This window comes from Alligator sinensis, unplaced genomic scaffold (assembly GCF_000455745.1).
Source record: "Alligator sinensis unplaced genomic scaffold, ASM45574v1 scaffold678_1, whole genome shotgun sequence".
NCBI lineage: Eukaryota > Metazoa > Chordata > Crocodylia > Alligatoridae > Alligator > Alligator sinensis.
Window position 1 is genome coordinate 1,172,128 of NW_005842006.1, and position 18,082 is coordinate 1,190,209.

General features: G+C 43.6%; 1 protein-coding gene across 2 annotated transcripts in view; it reads left to right on the plus strand.

Annotated features, from left to right (window-relative positions):
* Positions 1–18,082, plus strand: part of HPCAL1 (hippocalcin like 1) — a 106,463-nt gene that overhangs the window by 76,777 nt on the left and 11,604 nt on the right. The gene's annotated exons all lie outside the window — the stretch shown is intronic.

Sequence of the window (18,082 nt, forward strand, 5' to 3'; positions counted from 1 at the left end):
GTTAGACCACGTCATATTGTTGGTTTACTCTGATTCTTCGGTGTGTGGGCAAAGGGTTCAGTTTCTGAACATCAGTGCAGTTTCTCTGTACACACCTCTCTGCAGGAACACGGCCTTAAGGAATCTTGCAGTGCTGTACTCTCACATCCCGATTTATACAGGAATTGAGTATAAAGCATTCCGAAAAGAGCAATTACTGACAGTTCAGCACAAGATACTGACAGCTCAGGGGGTACTGACAGCTCAGCAAGGAGTGAGCTCTAAAATAGCCCTTTATCTCTTAATCCTTAGAAATCCCACCCCTCACACACCCCTACGGTTTTTAAAATGAAGGTGTCTTTAAAAATGTAATGGATTCCTTTATCTATTTATGCTATGTCTGTGAGACAAACCTGGCTGTGAGACAAACCTGGACAAAACTGGACAAACAGGACCAAATAAAGCTCTTTTCCTGTAGCTCCTCAAGATAAAAGACAGAACCCTGATATAAAGCCCAGGACTCTTAGCTCTCTCCCGCAACTACTGGGGCTGGGATTCTTAGCAGGGACTTACAAATTCACAATAGGCACACCTAGCCTGTCCATGCATTTTATATGAAAGCATATGCACATTTTAAGATTTTGAAGGATTTCTTTCTCCTTAGTTCTCTTCCCACTCCTAGCCTGTCAAAACCCAACTCAGGGCCACTGTGTAGCAATACTGCAGGCTTTGCATCTTGCTTATGAGGAAGAGAGGTTCATTGTGGCTTTTCCATCACCTGAGAGTGCTTTTTTACTTGTAATCGTTATCTTATGTTGTGATTGCAGCCTTGTAACATAGTTTCTTACATTGACACTTTCTTCAAGGTGTCTAGTAATTTTTTCAAGCCTTGTACTATATCAATTTCTTCTCTGCCAGCGGATAGCAGGTGGTAGCCACTAGACTTCTGGTGACATCACCTCTTAGTAAGGGGAGGTTTCTGATTCCATTTTATGTAGGCAGGTATATCCCTCTGTGGATGGCACAATTGTCTGTATCAATATCTTGGACCAGACTCTTAACTGGCCTAGAGCTCTGCTGGTTTACACCAGCTAAGAATCTCTTCACATTTTTTTTTCCTTTTGAGTTTCCTGCTTCCTGATTCTTCATATGCACACCTCTTTAGTGGTTAATATGAGCATTGTCAGGAATGTAGGGGGTGAAGTCTGAGCCTCATAAAGTCAGTGCCAAAATTCCCATTGATTTCAGTGGGGTCAGGTTTTCACCTGATCCCTCTTCTGGAGGCCTGCCCTATTCCACCGCTGCTTTGCAGGGCTTTAGTAACTGTGCTGTCAAATCTTGCAGCAAACTCTAGATATAACTTTCAGATTTTGATTGTGGCACAATCATTTTTTTCCAAGTAGGAAAAAAAATAAGATTTGAGACCACCGGTTTAATTATCTCCAGTGCTTGCCAGTTCTTTCTGGGCCTCCAGTTTAAATGGTAGAAGGGCTGCTTTTTTTTAAACTAAAATGAGTATTGGGGACAAAACTGCAGACCTTTAAAAAAAAGTCTTTGGAGGAAGTGAAAAAATAGTAAAAAAACTTGATTCTCTTTCTAATGTTTGCATTCTTTTCAGCTTTCTTTTCAATATTTTTTCATTTGGATTATGTTTCAAACCTCTAAATAGAGGTTTAAATTAAAACGGGTTGTTAGCAAACAACTGTCCTTCTCTAATCACTTTGTTTTCCATAATGTTTTCACTAAAAGCTTTTATGTAAGATTTCATTTAGTTGTTTGTTTTTAAAAGAGGCTGATTTCAGTCATGTGACACAGGAAGAATAAAAAATCAATCATTTGCAGTTAAATAAATAAATAAGTCGACTCAGCCCAGCTCAGCTTTGGCTTCACTATCAGACTGGGTTCTCCCCATTTTATGTAACATTACCACTGATAAAGGGACCACAGACCAGATTTTAGACACTAATCTAATCTGGTATCACCTATGCAAACTCCATTGTTTTGGTACTATACTCTCGTTGACTCTTGTGCCAATCCCATTGCATTGTGGGTTTACGCAGGAACAGTCTGGCCCTATCACTGGAATGTAGTAATAATCAGTTCTTTTTATGTACAAGAAGGAGTTGAATGCACTCCCTTTCTCCCTGAGCTGTGATGTATTCCATAGGCTGATGGGAGTACAAAAAGCTTGGGGGAAGGAGATGGGGGATATTTGTCACTGAATTCAGCAAATAAGAGTTTGGGATATGTGGGGAATAAGCTTGATCAGTACAAAATTGGTATTTTAACATAAGCATATTTTAGAGAATGCACAGCTGAAAGTCCTGAAATAACAACCCTGTTGGACCGACGGGAAAGAACAGACAAATAGGTTTCATTTTCCTTAATGCTTTAGAGTATGTTGGGTGCAGCACAGCATAAAAACTCTCCTATTGATGCACAATATATTTGTGTTGTGCTGCATCTCCTAGATACTGTTTACACTGAGAGCAGAGTTCTTCCATTGACCCTGTACACAAGAACGCTAAGCCTTAAAGAAGCTTTGAGCTGACCGTTAAAGGACATCTGGCATGGACAGGATAGGAAGATGGCCATGATCAGAATGAACAACTCATTTTTTTAAGCCAAATTTAAAAAGGAAAACCTCAGTTCTATTTTTATAGTGTCTTTATTTCTGTCCTATGCTGGTTTTTGGTCTTTAAACTCAAAAGGGAGATGAAATTAAAAGGACTGAATACTCTTTCTCAGTTTATATTAGGTACCAATCACCATCCAGTAGGCTCACATTCAGTGAAAATTTTATTTTAAACCATGCATCACAATAATGTCCTAAATTGAATGTCATTTTAGATTTGTTAACTTCCTCACCCATTTTATTTCTTTCTATTCAAACAGACCCCTCAGAAAAGGTCTTATAAGTTAAGACATCACAGCAAGATGCTTTCTTTGTCATATAGCATTGCCTGAACTAACCTGAATTTTACATAATCTGGAGGAGAGTAGAATGACTGTTTAGCTGTCTTCCAACTTCATTTAAAAATAAATGTGTTTTTTTTTGTTTTCTTTAACTAACAACCTAGTCATCTGCCTGATCTGCTCCCATATTTCTTTTATTGCATTGAGAAAATTTGTCCCTTTGCACTTACAATGCCTCATCTGTGGGATGCAGAGCATTTACAGAGGCTTCTGTTTCTGTAATCCAAATGAAGTGGTAGACTGAAAAACTCAGAATTCATTGGCAGCAACCTGAAAAGGCAGCTGTTTGGTTTGTGGGCCTTTTCTGTTTTTGACCCAGACCTTTGTGGTTATGGTGGTAATTTGTCACCCTAGACTTGATGATAAGCTCTTCTGTGCAAGTAATGGGAGTCAAGTTTTGCAGGGTACAACCCTGCAGGTTTATGAATTACTATATTGTATGACTACAAACTGTTAAAATAATGTAGTAATAATATGTCATAGTTCTCTGTGTTCTACAGCAAGATTTTTCTAAAGGAAGATTGTTCTCAGGTTAATGCATTTGTGCCTAATGCTCTGAAGTAATATATGTTGAGTAAATCAGGAGTGAAATCCTGGCCCCATTGCAGATGATGGCAAAACTTTTTGTGGACTTTGATAAGATTTCAGGTTTTCACAGAATTGGGAGGCTTGTAAGTGAATGTCTCGGGTTCCAACTGTTGCACTTGACTCGAGCAAATGTGTGTGGCCGCTAGGGTATGGTCCACACACAGCGATTTCCAGGATCAATGTCTTAGTTCAAATTTGCAAACAAGCCTGGGGTAGAATTTGATTCCTGATCGACTTCCTTTGATGTACCCAAACAAGGGCCAGGTCTTTAGAAGTGCTCAAGTGGTCCTATTGTGATGTGTAGCCAGACTTCCAAAATAGCTCAGCATCTGACATGCTACCAAGGTACCGAGCTGATTTTTTTTTTTAATGTTACTTCAGGGGTCAGCAACGTTTTGGACCGAGTGCCAAAACCCCCTGCAACGTGGACTTCAAAGATGTTGGCATGCCAGGGCAGATGTCAGGGGAGCCATCAGGGGCCCGATCCTTGTCATGGCAGCACAGCCCTGACCCCTTACCTGCCATGCTCTTTGGGGGGCACACACAGCCATTACCGGCAACAAGCTAAGCTGGGGCTCCAGACTCAGGTACAGCCACTTGCAGCCTCGCGGGTTCCTCCTGCAACCAGCCCAGGCTCTGGGCAGGCCCTTACCATCTGCCATGGAGTCCGGGCTGCGAGCCTGTAAGTGGCTGCGCCAGCTGCATGAGCCTACAGCAGCTGCACTGGCCCAGGCCCCTTCTCCCCCATGCACCTCAAGATATGCATGCAGCTGTCTCAGGCCCCAGAGTCAGATTGGGGCTCCAGACCCCCATGCAGCTGTTTGCAGCCTGCCAGCTGTCTCTAGTGGGTTATGGAATAGAGAAAATCCCACACAATTTACTGATTCGTTTTGATGCACTGGCTGGGGGAGTAGTTAGCTGATTGCACGATTTCACAATGATTACACACATAATTCATACAACACAATTTTATTTTAAAACTCTTTGCTACGTATATAACACTGCTTAGCTTTAAGAAACACCACAAACATTAAAAACACAATAATTACATATATCAGAAACAATGCTCCGAATGCACTTCCTTCCCAAACAATGCTATAAGAATTAGTGTTACAAAAACAACTACAATTACAACTAAAAGTTAAATTTGAATCAATACTGTTATTTTTCATAATATACTTACAATCCTAGAATTCCGAGAAGCCAAATACCAAAATATGGTTTAATTCCTCAGTAGTACGATTTAATGGGTTGGCCTCAGTAGTACGGTTCAATGGGCTCGCCTCAGCAATACAATTCAATAGGCTGGGCTCAGCAATGATAGGACTAAGTCCCCTTCCTTCAGTCCCTTTTGGGCGCTCCGCGGCTTCAGCGTGAACTAAGAGATTCGTGTTCACGGAGAGGTTGGGCCAGGTGATCAATCTAATCAGAACTTATACTTGCGATTCTTCCTTCGTTGTTCTGCAAGTGAAGTCACCTCCAAATTGGGACAGTAAGTTACAGGTTTTTATTGAGTGAGCTGCCGTCAGTGGGCTCCTCCTACTCAATTTGCCACTACTCCCAAATTTGGGCTCAGATCTTACTCAACAGAAATTACCTTTGTTGAGCATTTTTAATTACTCTTGGGGAGACTTCTTCCATATCACTGTAAATACCTTTTTTTTTACCAGTCTGGTTAAAAGGCCCTAGGCTTTGATGTCTCGGAACTCAGGATATTTGCTTTCTTTGTAAAAGACTTCTAAAGATACAATTTAAATTAAGGCTTTAAGTGAAGTCAGGACATTTTTCACGTAGTCCCAAAACAATGAACTAGATAAGGAGATAAATCCTATCTTCTTCCTGAAACTGGCTAATGGGCAACCTTTACAAACATTCAAACTATTTCATTCAATATGACACCTGCTACCTGCTGTGAGCAGCCAAGGCTCCATGGGGGTAGCAACTGCATGTGTGATTAGGGGCGCACGGTGGGGAAGGGGCCTGGGGCAACACAACCTCAACCCCTTCCCTGCCATGCATCCTGAGGCGCACATGCAGCTGCTGCTAGCCACGGAGCTGGGGTATGGCTCCAGACCTGATGCACTGGTTGCAGCCTCCAGCTGCCTGCCACATCTGGCAGGGCTCTGGGCAGCTACTGCCTGCCACAGAGCCAGGGCTGCTCATAGCAGGGCTTGCAGCCTCCCCACCACCTGCTGCAAGCACCCTGAGCTCCATGGGCAGCTGCCCAGAGCCTGGGTTGGCTGTGGCATGCTGGGCAAAATGGTCTTGTGCAATGCTCTGGCCTGTATGCCAGGTATTACTGACCCCTGTGTTACTGCTTTATTTGGGACCTAAAATGATTACTGAGCTCTTTTGAAAACTCCACTGTGCAGGTTTGCTGTGCTGGGTTAGTGATGGTTTCCCACTGCTAAATTTAGTCATTAAAAAAAAAAAAATTCTATGATCTTATATTCTGTGCAATAAGTAAACATTTTTCCATTCTTCTGCTTAATGGCACAGGAATGTATTTAGCAGTGATATTTTGTTTTTAAAAGATCCATACATTTGGCATTATTTCAGTTCTGTTTACTTTTTGCTTTCCTCCCAGCGAGGGCAATGGAAGTCGATGAAGATGCTTTCACTTGTGTTTTAGATTCTTTAGTCTATAGACTCTGGAGGGGGAAGTTTTTGCTGTTCTTTTGGGTGTTTTAAAAAGTTTTCATTGGAAGTTTTTTAAATTACAGAATTGTTTTAATAAATAGAAATCTTAGTAGGTAGCTACTAGCAAAATTTAAATTTAGGGCCAAATTTAAGTTGACAGCATCTTGTACAACAGCTGCTTTTTCAGCAAGGCTGGAGAGAGCTTTACATGCTCTTACCGGGACCAGATTTCTATAGCAACATGTTTGTATGTATCTTCAGTCTGTGTATCGCAGCCTGTTGCTTAGGATACTGGCAGTAAAATGGATGAGAACAAAAACTGCTCTTTACTTGAGAATTCATGGTCTGTCCCATACCCATATAATTGCACAGCTCATCTTACTCTCAAGAGTAGCTCCACTGACTGTCTTTGAGCAAAGCAAATGGGAGCTGGCTCATAGACTTTGATTGTAATTTCATCTTCTAGCATGTTTTATACTTCATGTTATGAGCAGGCATTACTGAAGCTGTTCTGAGTATTAGTTGCTTGCCCATGGGTGATCACAGCACAGCTTGGAGTGCTACAGTTCTGCCTGCAACCAATCTTGCCCTTACCTAGAAGTCTAGCCTTCAAAAACTACGGGTCCTAGTCAACACTGTGCTCCGTCTTCAGGAGAGCAAAAGATTGCCCTGATCAAGGTGAAATATAGGAAGTTAGTCAGAGCTGTTTCTCTTGTTCTCCTGACTTGCATTCTGTTCCTTTTCAAGCAAATCAAGTACAGCCCCTGGATTCTGGCAAGCTGCTAAAGATCCCTTTAATGAATGTGAAAAACAGATTTTGCATATTTGTATTTCACATTATTGACAAATACCTAGTAGTATGAAAGGCAGTCTCTTGGACATACGAAAGCCAGTCTCCCTCTAGTGTTTGGCTCAGAAAGACGCTGAACTTGCTGTTGAGAGACAAGCTTTTCCTTCAGCATAGGGGTTGGTGCTGCAGATACTTGGTTCTCTCCTAGCCAGAGGTAAGTACAAAAGTGTGTGCGTGTGTGTGAGTACTTTAGAGGAAAGAAATGTCCTGTCAGTTGGTGCAAGAATCAAGCAATGATTTCGTATGAATGTCTTAGAAAAACCTCATCAAAGAGAAGTAGTTAGTTGTGTTAGTCTGAAGGCGAGCAAAAGGCAGGTTAGATGACAGAAACCTGACAGTCAAGATAATTAAACAGGGAAGTAAGGCTAGAAGGGACCTTACGAGATCTTCTAGTCCAGAGATGGGCAGTTATTTCGGCAGGAGGGCCACTTAACTGTTGGTGAGCTGTCAAGGGCCGCACACATAAAATCTTTCAGAAGATATAATTTTAACAAATTATAGATGATAAAATATATACTAAAAATCAAGCATCTACTATAACATATATTTAATTTTAATTCAAAAAATATTTTTGTCCTCATTTGTTTTTTGAGTAGTGTATGTAGAAGTGATTGCATAATACCTCAAAATAAAGTTTTACTCTTCTTTATTATGGGGAGGGGGTGTGGGGGGGTGTGCACAATGGGTGTGTTTGTGAGGTGCTTAATGTGGGGTGTGGGAAGGGGTTGGGCATGTATGTGGAGTAGGTGTGGGTGTGCACATGTATGGGGGGCTGCCTGTGTGCCAGGTTCTGGGAGCCAGCAGGTGGGAGAAGGCAAGAGGGCACATGCAGCAGAGCTCGCCTGTGCAGTTCAGTGCAAGTACGGTCCACACCTTCCACCCCCATCCTGGCCCCTGCAGTGCTCCACATGGGGCCAAGGCCTGCCCACTCCTGCCTGGAGTAGCCCACGCCATGCTTCTGCCTGCACCCACCCTGGCCCCAGCCCCAGCCCTGGCCAGCGTGCACCTTTTCCTGGTGGGGCTGCTCTTAGTGTAGCTATATCTACCCAGGTACTGCTTGGCTCTCCCTGCCTCCAGCAGCAGCAGCTCTTCCTCCTGCTGCCTCTGCTGGGTGGGAATGCAGCCCAGGCTGTCCCAGGTGGGAGCGGGCAGGGCTTGGCCTCATGCAGAGTCATTGGCCAGATTTAGTCACTTGGCAGGTGCCAGACCACAGGCCAGATCCAATCCGCCAGCAGGCCCCCCACCCCTGATCTAGACCAACCTGGGATTTAACCTATGACCTTGGTGTTACTAGCACCCTTGACTGAATCTTCATGTATGCGTCTGTTGGGCGGGGGGGTTGTGAAAAATAAAGCTTTTAGTTTCTTTAGTGTCTTTTGTTAGCCTAAAAATAATAGCATTTTTGGGGAGGTTCCAAGGATTTTAGAACAGTAGCTGCACCTTGGATAGTAGCTAGAATCATGCCCCAGATTGTTCTGTCTCTTTTTGTCCATAATAGCCCCTCCTCACATGCAAAGGCCAATCTTGTTGGACACTGCCAAGCTGCTCCAGTCAGGGGCCAGTGAAGCATGGCATATAGGTTGCACCATCCGTATAGAGTCATAATCTAGGCATTGCTTTCCATCTCCTGCAACAAGGAAACTGCAGACTAAACCCTTTCATTTCTTTCTCTTCTTGCACTCCCAGACCACAGCAGTTTCAAGACCTGTGGGGAAGATGCTTGGATTTCACCTCTTCATAACTGTTTTTTTATTTTAATTTTCTATCAACATTGAAACAGCCCATGCGCATCATATGCTTAAAATCTGGTGCCTGGCTTATGCTGTTCCTTTCATTTGCCAGAGTCCCAGAGGACCTTAATTGATTTTAGACATGTTTCTTGCTCTTTGTAGCTGAGTGAAATTGGAATGGTGCTAGGTTTCCCCCTACAAAGCAGATGCTCTCATATTCAAAGATGATTTGTGTTCTCCTTCTCTGCTGAAAAATACTATAGACGTGTACAAAGATATCAAACTTTTTTTTCTTGGTGTTAATATTGAATTGGTGCACATATAGGCTTACACAAAGAAACACTCTAAAGTGTACTTTCTCCTTCCCCAACCTTCTTAAGTGATTCACTAACAAATTCCCACCGGGAGCTCAGTTCAAAGAGTTTGTCTTCAGAAGACCTGGAATGAAAGCAGAATCACTCTCTAGACTCTTTGGGTTATGTATATTGATACCCACACTGCTTGCATTTGCCAATGATCAATTTAAAGTTCATTTCAAACGTGGTGAACTGAACTTTGTCATAAATATCTGAAATAATTTCTAATGTATTGCAGCGCCCAGTGCTCCAGCTTTAGCAGTAATTGATACCATTGTCCAGATTTCATAGGATCATAGGAAACATGGGCAACTGGTGCCTCTGGTGGGGGGCACTTGCCTCCTCAGCGGCCAGTCAGCAACCGGGGCAGCAGTCCCCCTGTGGCTGATCGCACCGACCCAGAAGTGCCAGCAGTGTTTTTCCTGGTGCCCCCACTCTCAGGGGAACACCAGGGCTCCCGCCTGCCTCCTCTGCCCGTTGCCTAAGCAGGGAATGCTGGCTGTCAAGAGGTGCACCAGCACTCTCGGGGTGCACATGCACCCCCTACGCGTCACCATTGATAGAAAAGTAGGGCTGGAAAGCACCTCATAAGCTCATCTAATCCAGCCCCCTGCTCAAGACAGGATCATCCCTGACTAAACCACCCCAGCCAAGTGTCTGTCTAACCTGCTTTTGAAAATTTCCAAGAATGGAGATTCCACAACTTCTCTAGGCCGCCTGTTCCAATGCCTGACCACCCTCGTAGTCAGAAAGTTCCTCCTAATCTCCAGCATAAATTTCCACTGTTGAAGTTTGAGGCTGTTGCTCCTACATCTGTCCCCTGCAATCACAGAGAAAAGCTCATCTCCCTTCTCTATAAACATCCTTCAGGTATTTGAAGACTGTTATCAAATCCTACCTCAGTCTTCTCTTATCTAAGCTAAATAACTCTATTTATTTCAGCCTTTCCTTGTAAATCTTGCTTCCCAAGCCCCTAATCATTTTTGTTGCTCTGTGCTAGATCCTTTTATAAAATCATAGAAAATTAGGTTTGGAGGGGACCTCAGGAGGTCATCTAGTCCAGTGGTTCTCAACCTTTTAAGTAGCAAGTACCCCCTAACTTCTGAAAATTTTAATAAAAGTACCCCAGCATTCCATTTCCCAGGGGATTTTATATTTACAGACTAATGTGTGCCATATGTTGGAAGAAGGGCTGTGTAGATAAGGCCGTTGAATGACAGATGTCTGATCTGGTGTGGGTAGGGTTGCCACCTTTTACACTAGGGGTGCACAACTCAAGTGTGTACCTGAGCTAGAGGTGATGTTGGCCAAAGCTAGGAGGGCTGAACACCAAATTATTACTGGGGAATTTAATTTTTTTTAATTGCACCAAATTTTTTGCTATAGTTCTAAGAGGAAAAAAAGGCAAGAGAGAGAGGAAAAGAGGGTGAGAGAGAGTGTGTTGGGGTACCCACATACCCCCAGGGGTACACATACCACAGGTTGAGAAACTATGACTAGTCCAACCCCCTGCTCAAAGCAGGACCATCTCCAACTAGATCACTCCAGTCAGGGCTTTGTTGAGCCGGGCCTTAAAAACCTCCAAGGATGGAGATTCCACCACCTCTCTAGGTAACCTGTTCCAGTGCTTTACAAACCTTCTTGTGAGAATGTTTTTTTTCTAATATTGAACCTAAACTTCCCTTGCTGCAACTTGAGACCATTGCTCCTAGTTCTGTCATCTGCCATCACTAAGAACAGTCCAGCTCCATCCTCTTTGGAACCGCCCTTCAGGTAGTTAAAGGCTGCTATCAAATCTCTTCTGTCTTCTCTTCTCCAGATTAAATAAACCCAGTTCCCTCAGCCTTTCCTCAGAAGTCATGTGCATCAGCCCCCAAACTATTTTTGTTGCTCTCTGCTGGACTCTCTCCAGCTTGTCTACATCCTTTCTATAGTGGGAGGCACAAAACTGGACACAGTGCTCCAGATGTGGCCTCACTAGTGCAGCCTAAAGCGGAATAATCACTTCCTTTGATCTGCTGGCAATGCTCCTTCTAATGCAACTTAGTATGCTGTTAGCTTTCTTGGCAACAAGGGCACACTGCTGACTTGTATCCAGTTTATTGTCCACTGTAACCCCTAGTCCTTTTCTGCAGAGCTGCTGCCCACCCAATCAGTTCCCAGGCTGTAGCAGTGTATGGGATTCTTCCATCCTACGTGAAGGACTTTGTACTTGTCCTTGTTGAACCTCATGAGATTTCTTTTGGCCCAATCCTCCAACTTGTCTAGGTCACTCTGAGTTCTAGCCTTACCCTCCATTGTATCTAATACACCCCCCAGCTTGGTGTCATCTGCAAACTTGTTGAGGGTGCACTCTATGCCATCTTCCAGGTGCTGATGGTTATTCACATACTTATAGACTTTCATAGATTTCATAGACGTTAGGGCTGGAAGGGACCTCAGAAGATCATCAAGTCCAGCCCCCTGCCCAAAGGGCAGGAAGTCAGCTGGGGTCATAGGATCCCAGCAAGATAAGCATCCAAATTTCTCTTGAAGGCACTCAATGTAGGTGCATGAACCACCTCCAGTGGCAGGCTATTCCAGACCTTGGGGGCTCGGACAGTGAAGAAATTCTTCCTTATGTCCAGCCTGAAATGGTCTTGCCGGAGTTTATAACCATTCGACCTTGTCATCCCTTGGGGCAGTCTGGTGAATAATTGTTCCCCCAGATCCTGGTGAACACCCCTGATAAAATTATAGGTGGCCATCAGATCACCCCTGAGCCTGCAATAAAGAGTCCCATAGCTCTCAGCCTGTTGTCGTAAGGTCTGTTTTCCTGACCTCTGATCATATGTGTGGCTCTTCTCTGGACTCTCTCAAGCTTCTCCACATCCTTTTTTGAATTGTGGAGCCCAAAACCGAACACAGTACTCCAGCTGCGGCCTCACCAAGGCCGAGTACAAGGGGAGAATGACGTCCCGGGATTTGCTTGAGAAGCATCTGTGGATGCAAGCCAGCGTTTTGCTTGCTTTACTGGCCACAGCATCATAATGAAGACTCATATTCATCTTGTGGTCAGTCATGACCCCCAAGTCCCTTTCATCTGTAGTGCTAACCAGCGTAGCACTGCCGAGCCTATAAGGATGCTGCAGGTTTTTCCTCTCAAAAACTTATTTGTTAATCTTGGCCTTATATGGTTAAAATTCCATATGCACTTATTTTTAGGGATTTCTTATAGGATTATTGTCCATTTTCTGATAAGAAAATTCAGAACAATTTGCAATTATTTTTTGTATTTGAGCTTTAACTTGGCTATGTTTTTAGATCCTATAACTAAGGCTCTAACTTTAGATATAGGTAGTATCTGTGACCCAGCGCACAGGAAGTGAAAAAACCTTATCAAATATCCTGGCTTAACACTTGAACAAAAGTCTTTTGCAGTGTTATTTCCTCCCACGCCTTAGTCATATATGATTGATTATCTGTCTGCTGAAACATTTGTCTTCAGGTCAAAGATATACGCTAAAGCTTAAAGTGTGTTACATCTTCAAGTCTTTTCCTTGGCTAAGCATTTTTAAAGCATTTTATGTTCCTTTTGCCAGTTCTGTCCTCCTGAAAAGCTGGGTTCACATACTAGAAACTGAAGTCCTCTGTTCACCACGTAGAATAGGTACAAGACTGAATGCATCACAACCAGTCTTCTCTCTGCCCTAACCCTGACCCAGTAGGGTGACTTGCAAAATGAGAAATTAGGGGAAGGTAGTTGAATCTTCAAACCTATTAATTCCTACACCTCTAATTTATTTAGCATTTGTTTATTAGTGTTTTGGTGGGTTTTGTCAGTTTATCTTTTCTCTTTAATCTTAACCATGCCACTTAGACCAGGGATCAACAAGCTACATCTCCAGCCTTGGATCTAGCTTGTGGATGTGGGGCTTTAGTGGCCAGAGACTCTGGCTGTGGGTGCTCTCTCCATGCTGCCATTGGTTCAAGCCAAGTGCCAGCTCCCACTTGCCTGCCTCTGACCCAGGGTGGGTCATTCCAGTCTGCAGCCAGAAAAGGTTGCCTACCCCTGACAGACTCTCTCTCTAGTGGTTGGCTTGGTAGTGATGGAGAAATCTATGTAGAGGGACAGCTTGTAGCTCGATTAAGAGCCACAGACTATCTACAGTAAGTCTAAATGTACCTCTTTATGTGCTGAATGTGCCCCATGCTGAATGTCCCAGGTTGTATGTGAGACAACCAAAAGAGTAGTACAGGAAAAAGAAACTAGTGTTCCTTTTGGGGGAAGAATTTCAGAAATCGTTCATCCCCATTTTCCCGCATCTGTTCTCAAGCACGTGGAGTAGATTGCACCAGTCAGCTTGATTTGGCCAACCTTTGTTTGCAGGTTCTAGCAAGGAATCTAAGAATTAAAAAATTAAATCTAAAAAATAAAATATAATCATGAGACTGACCCAAAGTTTCCTGTCTCAGAGCCCACAACCTGTGCCTGCCCTTTTCAACTCTTCTCCAAAGCACGTCTCTAGCTAATTTGGCCATTGAGCCTCTGGAAACTGTTGTGATGAAAGCATTGTAGAGAAACCAAATGATATATCAGTTGGGCACCAGCAGCAGGGATTTTTTTGTCATGATTAATGAGATATTTGGGTATTGCATTTTGCAGGAGCTGGCTGAAACACGACTTGTGTCTAAGAGCTCTTCCTTTAGATGTGCTGTAATAAATTAATGTTAATGTCAGTTATTTAATTATTCTCAGCAAATTGGTTACACAACTGCAGGTTTATATTTGCGTTCGACACATTAAGAAGCCATCTGAAAAGCTCAGGTGCTGAATAATAATTGTATTTAATGCATTGCATATTACCTTTCTAAAATAATCTAATCGGGGAGAGGAGAGGGGAGAGGGTAGGGGGAGATGAAGTCACCTAAGATAACCTATAATTTGTTGAATGCAAAGCCTGCTTCAGTGTAAAGCTTTTGAAGTTAATACAAAATGAATTTCACTCAGATAGCAGTATCTTTACTGCTATTAGAAGTATTGAAATTCTAATGAATGAAGCTAGCACATAAACATTACTCATCTAGCATTTATACTGTGCTGTTGCCTAGAGGCCTCCACTCTGTTTGCAGTACTCCACTTCGCAGTACTCCGTGCACAGACATAGAGTAAACTGCAGGGCCTTCCTCAAGGCACTTTTGAGTGCACACCCATTAAAGATGAGTATGTGGTGGCCTAATAAGGCTAACTGAGTTTCTGTGCCAGGGATGTGAATCTATGGCTGTTTGCCTGCCTCGATCCTGACTCTACGCAAGTGGGTTCCAGGCTTTTTGTCCTCAGCCTTGTCATGCACGTGTATATTTCTTGGGGTGTGAAAATAGCAGCACTCGAGAGGTTGTTCAGAGCAGTAGAAAAATGACAGGCAAATCATACCAAAAGATTAGTCTCATTAGCCTGGGGAATTCCTTAGACAGCTGTGGGTGTTCCCTGGCTGCTTTCCTGGGGGCTAGCCTGTCCATAAGCAAAGCAGTTGAAGAATTAGAATTGCTGCTACTGCCTGCCTTTTCCCTGCAAACCCCACTCTGCAAAGATTTCTTAAAATTGCAGTAATGTGGGGCCAAACCAATTCAGTATGCTTCTATTGCCTCCAGAAGTCATTGAGATAAGAGGTTAGATGCTAGACCTCTGAATAAATACATAGGGCTGCATTGATTCTCAGTGACAGCCAGAGCAGGGATGATATGCAAGTTCCAGCTCAGGTATATAGAAGGATTTGGAATTCATAAACCAGAAGAGATGTGTGGGTTGAGGTGATGGGTGAGGGGGCATGGCAGCAAAAGGGAAACACTGGTACTTCTGTGCACACCTCCTTCAGGCAGCATATTTGGGGGGCGGAGAAATCATATGGGTTCAAGTGATTTAACACTTGTTTTAAGCCAAGAGGCCAAATCATGCTCCACTACCTCCGAAGTCTCTAGCTGAGGCTGTTCCAGTTTAACACCTAAGTTCTGCCTTTTGCTGCTCCCAGGTTCTGCTTCTACTACTCTAAACCTAGGACTTCACTAGAGACCCCTGGAGTTATCACAAGGGCTCTTACTAACTTGAATTGTTTTTTGGATTGGGCCTCTGCAGACAGCAAAGCCTCTATAAGGGAGTGTTGGGGAGGGAGGGTAGCAAGGCAGGAAGATCATTAGGGATAAAAGATTAAAATATTTGCATTTACAGTTGAACCAATATTGACTGATTGACTCATTCTGTTGTAAGCTACCGTTTTCTGCAGTTAGGCTACTTTTTTAAACAGCAGAATCAAATGTTTGGTTCCATTCTCTATCCTGTACCCTCTGCCTCAAGTGAGCAGCTAGAGAAAGTTCGAGGTTGGGGAGGAAGCACTTCCTGGGGCTAAGTCTAGACAGTCAAAACACCTGAGGCTGAATCAACTCAATCTTTGCAGGTTAGTCTAAGCTGCAAAGATTGAATCGAGAAGCAAGTGAACATACATTCACTTTTGACTAAGGAAATGCAGCCACATGCCTGCAGTGGCTCCCAGCCTGCCAGCCACTGCTGAAGAGAAAGGAGGGAAGCTGGGAGAGAAGCACTCTGAGGCTTCCCTTCCCCTCCATTCAAGCAGAAAGAAGGGGTATAGCCAGGCCCGGGGTGGCGTTCTGAGTATGATGGGAGTGTTTAAACCCACACCCTGACCTGCACTGACCCTGGAGGGGCAGGTGAGGGGTGGGAGGGAAGGGGAGAAGCCCCAGCCAGGCTTTTCCCTGATTGAGCAGAGGAGCATGGCTAGGCCCCAGCCCCAACTGGCTCAACAAGGTGGAGGGGGAGAAGGGCTTAAGCCCCCTCCCTGGCTTGTACAGGACCCCAGCCAGGGCCTGCCTGGCAAGGGCAAAGCAGCCCCTCTCTAAGTGGGGAAAAGCCTGGTAGGGGATGCTTTGCCCCTTCAAGCAGACCCCTGCTGAGGTCCGGACCTGGGTTTCCCCCCCCAAACTCCCTTCTCAGCCAGCCGGAGCAGTGATAGTGCTCTGGCTAAGGAATGGAGGAGCAGAGCCAAGCCTGCTCTACTGGAACAGACAGCACAGCCAGGGCAGCAAAGCATCATGGGATGCTGGGGGACTGAGAGTTAACTTGAACTGGGAAGGGGTCTGGGACAGACATTTCATAAACTGGTTTGACCTAAATCTGTTCAGTCTGATACTACATCCAACCAGGTTTTTTTTAAACCAGTTTCAGTCATTTTGAAAGCAATTTAAGTGCACTGAACATCTGTTGTGTTACAGATTTGAACTGGTTTTGATCACTTAAACTGGTTTCTGTGTAGTTTCTGTCCCTAGCCTGGTAGTGGACAGCCCTGTCTTCTCCAAGACACTGGGATGTGTTAGCGGTTGGGAAAGATCTTGTTTCATTAGCATTTGTTCAGCATTTTGGGAGCAAATGGAACCATGTCAAACTGTGCAACACAATGACTAGCAATAAGTTATCAGGCTAAAACGTTTGTGGTTTTTTTATAAAACGGGGCAGTTAATGATATCGACGCAGTTTTCTGTTAAACCTGATGTGCTATATTAAGGAGCAGCTGGTTGGGTTTGTTTCAAGCATTAAGCCACAGAACAGGATGTGGATTTTAAATTGCTGGGGCCATGTCTAAAGTAAATGGAATATGATTATTGATAATCCTCTGAAGCTTTGCAGCTTATTTGGTTGTTGTTTCTTGTTGATCCTGGACATTTTTGATGCATTAGCTGGGCATTTGCTGCCTGGAAGTGTTCGGTCCTTATTATCAGATGTATATCTTCTTGCTACATTTGTCTCATCACATTTCAGTGTTCTGCTTTACTTCCTTCCCATTGTTATGTGGGTCCAGTACTGTATGTACATGTGTGTTTATCTGCTCTGTGTGTAATTTCTGTTACCCAGCTTTTAACTCATTTAGCAGTGGCTTAAATGACTACTAAGTGCTGCACGACATAGAGCTGTGGCCTTTGAGCTATCAGGAAACTGATTCCAGATTGTGCAAACCTTGGTGATGGAGCTTTGCAGTGTATTCTGGTAGGCTTTTTATATTAGTACAAATTAAACAGGCCTAACATTACATAGAACTTCAGTTGTTAAAAGCTGCTGTTGTCACACAGAATGAACCTCCTGTCTTGTAAGAAAGGTATTCAGCATGTCAGTAAGTTCACTGTTACATAGTTATGTCCCTCGAACATGTGTTTCCTTAGCCTTGAGTTCCTTTGGTTTGTATGGCTGGGAATCCTAATGGCAGAGGAGGATAAAGGAGAAATGTTCATCATAACCATTTAGGCAGACAAGGTTCTTTGGATAAATCTGACATCTTTTATTAGACCAACTCAGATGGTTGGAAAAATTCTTCTTTGCAAGCTTTTGGGTATAAATACCCTTCATCAGGCTGCGGTACCATTTAAGCATCTTTCACTTTGACCTGTTTGACCAGACTGAAGACAGTTAACAGTGCCTGCATGTCACTGCAATTAGTAAGTGAGCCCCCAAACCCATTGTAATACTAAGGCACCATCTCTGCTGTAATAGAGGACATCTATTGTGCCCAGACCCCTTGGAGTCATGATGAAATCATAAGATTGTTGAAATATGCTTTTTGCCCAGTTGGGGACTCCTGAAAAAGCTGGAAACACTTGTATAAAAGTTGCAATATGAAAACCTGAACAGGCTGTCAAGGCTTCTGAATTCTTCAGACCAATGTACACATGAAGACTGTGCTGTCACTCTGCCAGCCACATTGCAACTCCCTACTTTTAAGAAGCTTATTTGTTACAGTACTGGGGAACATTGAATTAAAATGTTTTTAAAAGATCTGAATCACTTGCTTATTTTCTTCTCCCTGGGTGACTCAGCTGCTCCTGCTGCCAGTGGTTAGAAAAAAAAGGGAAAGGTCCTGTGGGGTGATCCTGTTAAACATGGGGTCTTCTTCCACCCCATCCCTCTTTCTGATGCTTCTGCC